Source organism: Neltuma alba, unplaced genomic scaffold (assembly GCF_004799145.2).
Source record: "Neltuma alba isolate B1F8T4 unplaced genomic scaffold, ASM479914v2 tig00004516_pilon, whole genome shotgun sequence".
Lineage (NCBI taxonomy): Eukaryota > Viridiplantae > Streptophyta > Magnoliopsida > Fabales > Fabaceae > Neltuma > Neltuma alba.
The window spans coordinates 336,210-348,091 of NW_021633743.1; the positions used below are offsets into that span (position 1 = coordinate 336,210).

Below are 11,882 nucleotides of genomic sequence, written 5' to 3' on the forward strand. Positions count from 1 at the left end.
AGACCATATTCATTTGCATTATTTGATTGTTCAGGAAAATTGGAAAAGACAAGGTCAGTTGTATTGCACCGTATAAGAACACGATGCCCGAATACAAATACAGCCAACCAAACATATCCCCTTCCTTCCCTTTCCATTCCCTCCCTTCCTCTCCGCTCCCCTCCAAATTCCCAAACATATCCAAAATGCTTTGGAAATTGATTTAGCAAAACTAGCCAAGAAGTGAGTGTTCTAAAAGAAATCGCCACCTGTATCTGATTTGCTTTAAAATGAGATAATCCTCGTCAAAAAGCACCACTTTTCCCAGGGCAAGCAAAGATGTTCATCCAAGATGGTTTGGGTGGTAATTTTAGCAGATAGAGAAGTTCCTTCAGAATTATAACCTTGCTCATTGGGTATCTTGAAGAGGAAATTTACATGGACATCCCTCTGGGCTTAACAAATTCAATAATAACTCTGTGCACAGATTACAAAATATTACACGGACTAAAGCAATCCATAAGAGCATGCTTTGGAGGAATTATTAAGGCTTGGTTTTACACAAAGGGAAGCACATCACATCCCTTTTCCTCAAGGTATTAGAAGGCACTATTCTGGTTGTTTACAAAGAGGATATTATGTAATGAAGTCATTCACCTAAAGAAAGTATTGGGTAAGGAATTTTTTAAATTCAAAATTGGGAGCTTTAAAGTATTTTACATGCACAGTAGCTCAATGCAGAAAAGAGGGAGCGTCCCAAGAAAATACACAAAAATTATGTATTCGGGAGTAAGGCTATTAATGCTCCCATGGATTCATTGCACAAGATTGAGACATTATGAAGAGCTGGGTTCCCTGTAACAAAATTAAGCATGTTAAAATTCATCAGGATTTTATCAAAAGAAAAATCAGAAAACAGAATCATTAAGGTACACCTAAGTAATAAGAAAAAGATAATGTACAAAATCAAAGCTGCAATAACTGAATTTCATGTTTGCTCATCTAAGTATTCTTAACACATCCTCACAAATTTCAGCAGGAGTGCAGGATTACTAACTTTTGTTTTTTTTCCCCCCAGATTGAGTTTATTGAAAATAACTTAGCTCCTAGGGACGCTACTATATATCTTATAAGCTCAACAGATAATAATAAATTTGTACATTCTTCTTACCTCCCAGCCCATCAACCTATCAACAAGCATTAATGCGTTTAGTCATAGGAAGATATATTTAACCGCCTCTTTCCTATGACCACTCATCAGTCTCATCAAAGGTTCATCCTAGAAGTCAATAATGCTCTGGATTATTTGAACTTCTGAATAAGCATCGACTCACAGGACGTATAGAACATGTGGAAGCCAAATCTAACTTGACAAAAGCCCCTATAAATAAAAAGTTCGTCCTGGTAGTTCACAAAACAATTTTCCCATAGAAATTTGGTTACCAAAACAATTCTTGAATCACAATATATGAATAAGTTATGGGCAGTATAACCTTAGTACATTTCAAACAAATCAGTACACAATAAAATCAATAGAAGAGTGATTTCTATTAAAGCATGTTACCTACATACGCCCCGCATTATCTGTAGTTCTATCATGCCTAAGTATCCTATCTGATGTGTTATTATCATACTTTTGATTAATAGCAGTGTACCTATACATAAGGAAATACCATGTCTTGATCACCTTAGATAAACGGTTAAAGAAATACAGCAAAACATTGCCCAACAAGATGAAGTGTAAAATCACCAAATTAAATTATTTACTTTTTCATAACAATGCAACGGCCAAACCCAGGATCAAGAGATGCCTTATTCATGACAATTGCATCCTCTATGTCATAGCCACTATAGCTCATAACAGCCACTGTGGCATTCTGATCGGCTCCAAGCTTATCATACCCAACCTGAAAGAATTAAGGATTCACCCCAACACTTTATTTGAAGAACACAGAGAAACGATATACCAACCAGTTCAATTGTCCTGGTAGTCAGCAAAGGCCGTTGAGGATAAACCAGTTGGTACAACAAGGTGTCCATCCGGCAAAGCTACAAGAGTAACATAATATCCAAAGAAAATTCAGTTAATAAAATGCACTAAGCATGTATTTTTGCAAGAGTGACATGATATGATATTCTAACAAAAAGGAAAGAATTAGAACTAGTTAACAAGTCATTAATTAGGCCTATAAATAAGGGGGATTCGATATGTTGTAATAAAACTTGTGAATGTAAAGCTTTCCCTTCTCTCTCTCACATCCCACTCTGTCGCTCCTTATTCTCTCTTTTCCTCCTCTGCTCTATCTTTCTCTCTCATTCTCCTCCTTTCTCCCACTATCTCTCATTCCCCATAAACATTCTACAAAGGTGGTATCAGAAACACTCAAGTCTTGGCACCCACAAGAGCAACACAAAGGTAATGGAGGAATGGCTCAACAAGATTGGATGCCAGTAGGAGAAATTAAACACAGTCAAAACTTTTTGAGCGAGATGGTCTTCACAATGTCAACACAATTGCAAGGATACATGGCAGAAAGGAATATGTTGCGTCTTCGACAACATTGGTGTAAAACAGAATTTAACAATGATATTGATTGCCTACAAGCTTCAGTTTCCCGAAGAGTATTTATTGAAAGCATACATTTCAGCTATACAAGAAGATTATACAAGGCCTCTTCACTTATTTAAACCTCAGACCACGCATGAAGCCCAATCTCCTGCAAGGATGCTAGAGATATTCTTGTAAAGACAAGCTAAGAAGGCAAGAAAAGCCTTATAAGATCAAGAAGAAGGCCTAACAGCTCAAAATGGGGTTCCACTCAAGCAAAGTATGACGGAGCACAAGTTGTTTTTGCCACCCAACAAAGTGGTGGGTCTTGTACAACCACCACCCAAGAAGGGTGCAAGGTGCAAGACATCCATAGATGAGAAATTCAAAGGCAGAGGCAACATGAGAACGGCATGACTCGAAGAGCTACATCTACAAGACGCATTTGACGCAGTTAATAGTAAAGATGTCTTTTAATGCACGGGGCATATTAGGAACTCCAAAAACAAAAAAGGTGTTAGCACCTTTTTTGGTTCAAGTTGTAGAGAAGATGGGTTTAATAGATCTATCATACGCCATAAAGGTCAACTTCTAACGAAACTAGGCTAGCAACATGCGGAAATTTCAACGCAAGCCAAAGGCATTCACAAGCATGAAACTTGCATGTGGAGTTTTGCAGGCCAAATATATTCACCTCCTTTGTCCCTCTTCAGCCCTCATTTCCAACAACTATCCTACAACATAACATAATATGCAAATAAAACAAAAACTATGCTATTGCGCATCAAATAGTGCAGAACAGTAGGTAGAGACAGTAGAAATATAGTGCATAGTGCTTGATGTATATTTTGATTGGTAACCCAGTGTTTATATAGAGCGCAGGGCTTTGTTTACAATCAGGGAAGAATCGAATATGATAAAGGAACATTAATGCAGAATAAAATCAGTATCCCATGGTCTGTGCCTAGGAATCAGGAGCATTGAATTAGGAAAATACTGTCAACGGTCAGGAGTAATCTTAGGCTACGATGTCTAACATTGCGTCCTTCATATTTGATCCCTGTTAGCTTGCTAAGGGGATCTTTTATCCTTCATTTGCTACTAATTTAGTCCATTTAACTTTCTACACCCCCCCCAAAAAAAAAAAGTCACGCCCTTAACATGTGTAAGTAAATGCATGGCCAAAAATCAATGACCACCATACATTTAATGGAAATAAAACTCATGACTGGGCCAGCACATAATAGCATATGTATTTTGGATGACTAGCTTTTGACATATTACCTATATCTCTACAATCAAGTGATCTAGAGTGAAAATCCTCACAGCCTACATTCCCATGACTGCATTTTAATCAAAGTAGCAAAGAACAACGTCTTGTCCAACTTACAAGCCAAGATTACTCATAGAAGGGGCAATGTAAGATACTCATTTTTGGGAATAATTCCTATGACATCAAAACAAGCGCCATTAGACATTATCTATAACCACAAATGTAGGCATATTTTTAACAAAATTCAACAAAACTACCCATGACATATTGTTTACTATGAATACCCCTTTATTGTTCTGACAGTTTGATTACTCGAATCCATTAGAAGTGTGTTTTACTATTTATTTTATTTATTGAATCTATTGGCAAATAAGTTAAATCCCGGGGATAATACACTCTCCTTAGTTTTGGGAGTACTATTGCAAATTCTCCCATGGCATGACAATATGAATAAGGATCCCCCTCACTTGTAAAAGCATCAGATTCGTATCAAAGAAAGGAGTATATTGTCTGTTTCAGATCAATTCACGAAATCATGAGGATTTCAAATCTTGATCCATGTGGACATGGACCTGCACACTTGCGCAAAGATACATATTTACTTGCATAAAAAACAAATCCATTGAAAACTAGTTAAATTATGTTTTGAAAAAAAGCTCCAAATTTTTACAGTTTTTCCATGGAAGCAAGAAAAACAATTTTACCTGATTGTAAGCTATATTCCCCATAGCTTGTTTTCCCATCGCACACTACAGTTATCCACAAAGAATGAATTTCATGATATGAGACAACAAGCATATAATGAGTTTATAAGAGAGAAAGAGGAAACAAGAGCAACGAAAGATGAGGAAACCTGATAAGTGTTTCGGGGTGACTGATTATGATGAGGATAGGGAATAAGCCCTGCAATAACCCCTAAGATGGTAAAAGGTTCAATTTCAATATGAGTAGTTTCTGCTGTAGCATCTCCTTCGTATAAAGCAATCTATGACATAGAAAGGAGGCGGCAAGATTCACTTTCATTAGTAAATAGTAACAAGAGTTTATGACTAAAAGAAGCAACAAGTAGTGAGAGAAAAACAAACCAGGGCATTGTTTTCCTCATTAACATCAAGATACTCAATCAAGCCATCATGTTAAAAATCATCAAATGTGCACACTCCGTCCGGAAAAAGCATGAAATTTGAATTCATATGAGCAGCTTCCTTTCTTCCCACAATAAATGCTTTAACCAAACTAACCATTAACTCCTTCATATGATGCTCTTTGACTCTGGATATGCCCTTGTCAGCAATGAAAAGTGGACGACAAACTCTACCGCCATCTGAAGCCAAGTAAACACACCGCTAAAAAGATAAATTACAATCATATCAGTTTCTCACTTATATCAACTAGTAAAGTATCTTGTACAAAACAGTGTCACTGAAGAAAATTGGGAAATGAAACAAAACTGCATATAAAGCAAGAGAGATGTGTAGGGTAATAATGAAGCAATGAGAACCAGCAATAAGCTAAAATGATTTTTTAACATTATCAACTAATGGAGATTATTTAGGCCCACAAACATAATAAATCTTGCATACACGTACGTGCACACACTCTACCTACGCGCGTGTGTGATTTAGCATGTTTTATTCTCCTCTTCGACTTTTTACGTGTTTTGATCTGTTTTTGTATCATTAGTAATCGGTGTTCCTTCCCTGTAAGTATTCACTTGTTTCATCGAATAACACATGTGAACTAAGGCGTCTTTATCCACATCAACGTTACCATTTTATTAAATGGAAAGATAGATGGATGGATGGATGGATGATATTGTGAAGCTAAAAGGTATATTCTCAAACGAAATTAAGATATTTAAACCAAAGTACCTCTTAAGAAGAAGATCACTTGTGCAACGATAAGTGTTAGAGTTTGATGGAGTCTTGTATTAGAGAGCCCAAAAAAAAGAAAAAAGACAACAGTAAGTCTTGTAGTATCAAGTGGAATGGTCCTTCCTCAATGAGCTGACTTTTAAGGGTGGGTTCCCGGTGCTTGCACGGGTCTTGATCAAAATTCAACTGGGGCTGTCAAGGATTAGGGGTTTGCAATTGTCTAGGAGCCTTCCAATTGTCACGTGGTACCAGGATTTTAGGGCTTTCTTCACAAGGCCCAATAGCTGAGCCCTTTATTGTTCTAAATATTTCCTCAACTTTATTTATTACTCTGTTTAAGAAAGATTATATCAGGAATATGTCGTAGATTTTTCAATTACCTATTTTCCTATATATCTATATAATCTTGTTTCCCATCTTATCTTGTTTCCTACTTTTTTTATTTCCTATTTTGTTTTGTTTCTTATTTTGTTTAATTCTCCCCCGTGATTTGGGGGATTGAATATCCAATATCTTGTGGCTACCTCCCTTATATGTGTGTGTGTATAAATATTGGCATGATGAATGAAATATGGCACAAAACTTCCCAAAATCCACACTTACAATCATCTTCATGATTGAGTATCTGATATCTTGTGGCTACATCAAACGTTGCTTTTAGAATATTACAAATAAAGGTGTCCACAGCTGAAGTGAGTGTTTTCTTTAGCCCCTAGGATAAACCTAACTATACCTATGCTTCAACACAAAAGGCCAACAATAACATATGAGAGACATGTTAAATAAATATAAGAAGAGAATTTTAAGTTTCTTGGTTTGATAACACCAATGGCAATAACCACCTCTTTTTCAAGATAAGGAGGGTGGCTAGAGGATATTACTACATCGTGATATAAGATCAAATAAAGATGTAGTAACATATAGGAAAGTCTCACATTGAGTAGTATAGGATGCTTTATAAGATATTTAAAGGGAGAATTTCACACAAGTTCCAAAGTCTCAATTTAATTTCCAATCAGGCCCAAAACAATATGAAACTTCATTTCAGTCACGTTGAACCAAAATGCATTTTAACAACAAAAAGCATCTAAATAACAACTGCAAATATGAAATTTTACAACTCCCAATTTTCACAATAATAAGATGAACATGAAAAATTCACAAGTAATCATAAGTAAGTTTTGCAACTGGAAGTACACATTTTACCAATAAAAAATAGCTAAATAACAACCGTGCATATGAAAATCTACAGCTCATTTCTCATTACAAGATGTGAATATGCAAAATTTATAAGCGTTTGTATGAAAATTTGCATATTTTGACTTGCAAACTTGCGGATAAGAATTGTGAATCTTTCAAATCTTTCATGTTCACATTTTGTTGTAATGAAAATTGGGAGTTGTAAATTTTCATATGTACAGTTTTTATTTACCTTTTTTCTTTCTTGTTAAAATGCATATTTTTCACTTGCAAACTTACCTATTTAAAATGCATATTTTTCACTTGCAAACTTACCTATGAGGTTGTTAAAATTTTTAGGACCAACATGGTCATTTTTACTTCAACCTTAATTTCATTTTGGGTCAAGAAGACTGAAATAAAATTTCAGATTGTCTTGGGCCTGATTGGAAATTAAGTTCAGAATGTGAGACTCATTTGAAATACTCCCATAATGAGTAAACACTACCAACTCAAGATTCTTTACCCACTTAGATGCCCCTAAGATAACAGAAACAATTAAATCAAAGTAGAATTTACAGACAAAAGAAAATGAACCAAGACACCAGAAAATGGCAGAAACAGAAGAGAAACATATTAAAAAAACTATAATTAGAAGTATTTACCTGCTTTTCATTGACAAAAACACTTACAAACTCGCCAATTTTTCCAGTCCTCCTCAACTTTCTCATTGCAGTAGCAAAACGCTTGAAAAGAGAGGGGGGAAAATGATGATGATGATTATGTCAATAATAACTTCACATGAATACTAGTGCAAACACATGTGCCTTTTCTGCTTTATCTAAGGAGAGAACTTCCACAGAAATTACGATACCTGTGGTCTCCGATGCTTGCCAAGTATCAGCCCATTAAAAATAATAAGAAATGAATTTGGTGTGTGAAACTCTTCCCCGGAGAGCAGTTCCAAGTCTTCAACACCCAAAGAATAGCACTGCCACAGATATAATTAAGCTCCAGAAATTATAGCACACAAATTAAGAAACAATGCGCCAGCTGCCTATACTCTTGCATGCACACCTAAGGAGGCACCTTGACAAAGAAACAAATTTCAAACAACCAAACAAATAGAAGGGCATACATATCCCACACTCTAGATGACACAATTACAATATAAAAATTTCTTCACAAAAATAATAAAGACTACAAATTAAAAATATAAGAATTTATATGTAAAAATAACATTACCTCCAGTCCTAATTATAAGACCTCGTTTATAGTCTACAAAGGAGGTCTTATAATTAAGACTGGAGGTAGTAAAAAGATCAGGAATTACATTATAAAAAACATACCAGAGAAATTGGGGGGCCCTCCTCTTCATTAGTAGTAACATGAGTCATCAAAGCTAGGTTTTCCACCAATCCACAGGCCTCTCCTTCTGGAGTATCATAGGGACAAAGCATTCCCCACTGTATTGAAAGGAATAGAACAAAAATGGAGGGCGTGAATCAGAAGGTAGAAAAGATATTTTAAAGGTCAGAAGTTTGTCCAATAGCACATAATACCCGAAAAAATGTGGCTTACCTGGCTAGGCTGTAAAGCTCTAAGTCCACTTACTTTCCTGGATTTCTCAAACTGCGGAGAGATCCTTGTCACATGCCCCATGGTCCCTATGAATGATAACCTAGCTAGCACCTATGAATAGAGAAATCTCATCAGTCAGAATGTGTAATTGAATTAAGGGCCTAGAGCCAAGAAATGATAAAGCGACCCTATCCCCAGTACCTAAGCTCTCGTCAAGACATAAACCCCTTCTGTGATCTTATTTCCAATAATATATATATATATGAAGATGATGGAAAGTAAAATTGTTAAGAACGTAATAAACCTATGTCATCCCTTTTCTGTGCATCTTGAACCTTTTGATGTCAAAATTACCAGTCGAGAGAGTCCTTTCCAGCCCAGTTGTGATAAAGTCTCTAGTAACATACTATAATACACATATGAGGGGCGAAATGCAGGCAGAAATCAAGACAAATCAAGACAACCATGAGATCAAGGTGAACAGACAAGGTATAAAACAATTCCTGAATAAAGATTTTAAGATTCTAATAGTTGTGATATATATCACATGATAAACTTCAATAAAAATCACAAATGAATAACAGTTGCGGTGACATTTTTATTTCCAATTCATTAATCTAGTTTTGAATATTTTCTTGAAAATATAATTTTATTTCATTATTATTAGATCTTATATGCAACTGTAAATACATTTAGGCAACCAAAAGATGAACCCCTTGAGGAATGAATTCGATTAGCATTGCATAGATTACATTTTGCATTTGATAATGCTCAATCATAGATATTAAAGAGGGCTCACATGAGAAAAGTCAAAGCGGTTTGTCTTGTTATTCTTCTCCAAGAATTTATCAACGCTCATCTTAACTTCACTTATCATCGTCTTAAAGAGATCCTAAAAACAATCAAAAGCAATGACAATCGTGCAAAGTATCTCCAGACAAACAGGTGCAAAAATAAAATTAGATGCTACCTCAAAAAGAAGAGATACTAATTGGCCTGATAACTCCAGCCGCTTGTTCCCCACATAATCCTTTAGAATAAATTAAACGACACAGTTAATAGATATATAGCACATAGACCTTGCCCCCACACACACAGCAAAAGGGGACATTATATTTTTGGGATGCCCTTGAAATGACTAATAAATTGTGTGATTCATTTGATCATGCAAGCTGAATGCATTAGTTTAAATGGAAAGTGAGGTTGCATTGGCTTCAGTTGTTAGAGTATGTTTTGGGGGAAAAATATTATAAATATGAGTATCAACAAGATGCAAAGAATACCAAATCTGGCATAATCCTGATAATAATTACAGACCTACATATCATCATCCCTCCTGTTTCTTTTCCCCAAGTTAAATTTTTAGCCACTGGGCACTTATTCCCCGATAATCTTCTTATTTACTTGATTTCATAAGCTCAATGCTCATATTAATAGAAATATTCCAGAATATTTTCGATATTGTCTGTCAATGACTACTTCAACTGTTTGTTGAATGCCAATAAATAAATTTATCATAATCTCCAATACACGAAAGTCATTTTCTCGTTGTAGACAAGGTCCAACCCTATGGACCTTGTAATATTTAAACCTCCTTGGCAAAAGCCATTTGGGCTTGAAAGATGGACACGAAACAGGTTGGCTATACCCAGTGCAAAAATATCAAATTAATTATGGAGCATGGGAGAGTGGCAAGCATCAAACTCCTGACAGATGGGTAATAGGGGCTCATATACCATGTCTATGACCATTTCAACGCAATACTAATCAATCAAGTAAAGGCACATAAATAATTTTTATTGTAACCCTTAAAAAAGTCTGCCTTCTTCATTGAAGCACATTTCATTCATGAAGCACGACTAGGCTCTCCCTACTCTTGTATCATGTAAAACAGAACCTTTTCTGTATTGCCTTTATACAGTCTCACATATTAAGAAAGATATTACCTTGTCATCCGTGGTATCCTTATTTAGAATGGCATCCATCATGCGTCTGATCATAACAGCAACATATACACATTTTGGCATAAAATTATTTTGATGCGCCTGATAGAGGAAAAACAGAAGCAGCTTAGATCAGTCTCAACAATAATCACCAAGTATAAGAACCCTCAATTGACTGAAATCAACTTACCGGCACATTTGCAAGAAATACATCTCTCAGGACAGAGTAAGCTCTGCCTTCCTATATAAAATGTTCCGAATTGACATCACAAAAAAAGTGTCAAATTTATCATACGATATTATCAATTGCATAAATACATCAATTAAACAATTCTATTACCTGTTTGTGTGGCCGTGTTGAGACCCCCACACACACAGAGATTCACTAACCCTTTCAAATGAATCACTTGCAAACATGGACTTCTTGACCTGAACAAAGAAATACAAACATCAGGTTAATAACAAAAACATGTTAAGCATATATGTATAAAAATAAAAAGGGTTAAGGTGAAAATTTGTCTTGGAAGTTTTCACTCAGGAACACTGGGCACCCTAAACTATTTTTGAGTGCAAATTTATCCTCATAAGTTTAAAATCATAGCAACATTGCCCCTTAAGGTTTAAAATGCTAATGGTCAAAGTCACTATTTTAACAGTCAATATTAGTTTTTTTATGGTAGGGTGCAATATTGTTACGACTCTAAACTTTTGAGGTAAATTTGCATCCAAAAAAAGTTTTGGATGCCCAACGCTCCTGAGTGAAAACTTATAGGACACAATTGCACCTTAATCAAAAATAAAAACACTAGAAGAGTTATACAGATAAAAATTGGCAACTCTTATTACACTAGAATTTTAAGTACACTACCTGACAAGTGTGCATCTAACAATTTCTTGGCAACGCAGGTGTATAAAAAAGGAAAAGAAGATACTATCTCTAATCCTAAATATAAGAGTCAGTTGGAGATTCAATTTTGTCCCAAATAAAAAAACTCAATCCACTTTGTCTCCCATATTTATTCATTTTTCCCCATAGTGATTACACATGTTAAGGATTTTCATTCTAATGCACACAATTAACAAGGATATTTTAAGAAAGACACACCAATTTATTATAAATAATTAACTTAACTAATTTTTTTAATATTTGTAAATTAGTTATCTAGCTCTTATGTTAAGAACCGAAGGTAGTAATATATGAAAGGAGGAATAGAAATACATGTCTCTTCAATGCCATTACTTTATCCCTTCAATTGTTATAAAATAAAATGTGGTTGCATTTAATGCTTCCCTTAGCTTGCTACACTCAGTGGTTATTTTGGGTTGTCTTCCCAAAAAAAAAAAAACATTGAAGTGACAAAATGAACGACTTAATTCTAAGGCCAAACTAGAATTTGTTACATGCATGCACATAAGGAGGTGCCAATTGACACTCGTCTTGATCGAGATCATCTTACACCAAAACATAACTTCTTATTAGATGCTTTTCCTACAAAATTCACCCT

At 35.2% G+C, this 11,882-nt stretch overlaps 1 pseudogene; it reads right to left on the reverse strand.

Moving 5' to 3' along the window:
* The window catches only part of LOC114745060 (DNA-directed RNA polymerase III subunit 2-like), a 29,027-nt pseudogene extending 18,225 nt beyond the window's left edge, over nt 1–10,802 (reverse strand).
* Between the last annotated feature and the right edge of the window lie 1,080 nt (nt 10,803–11,882).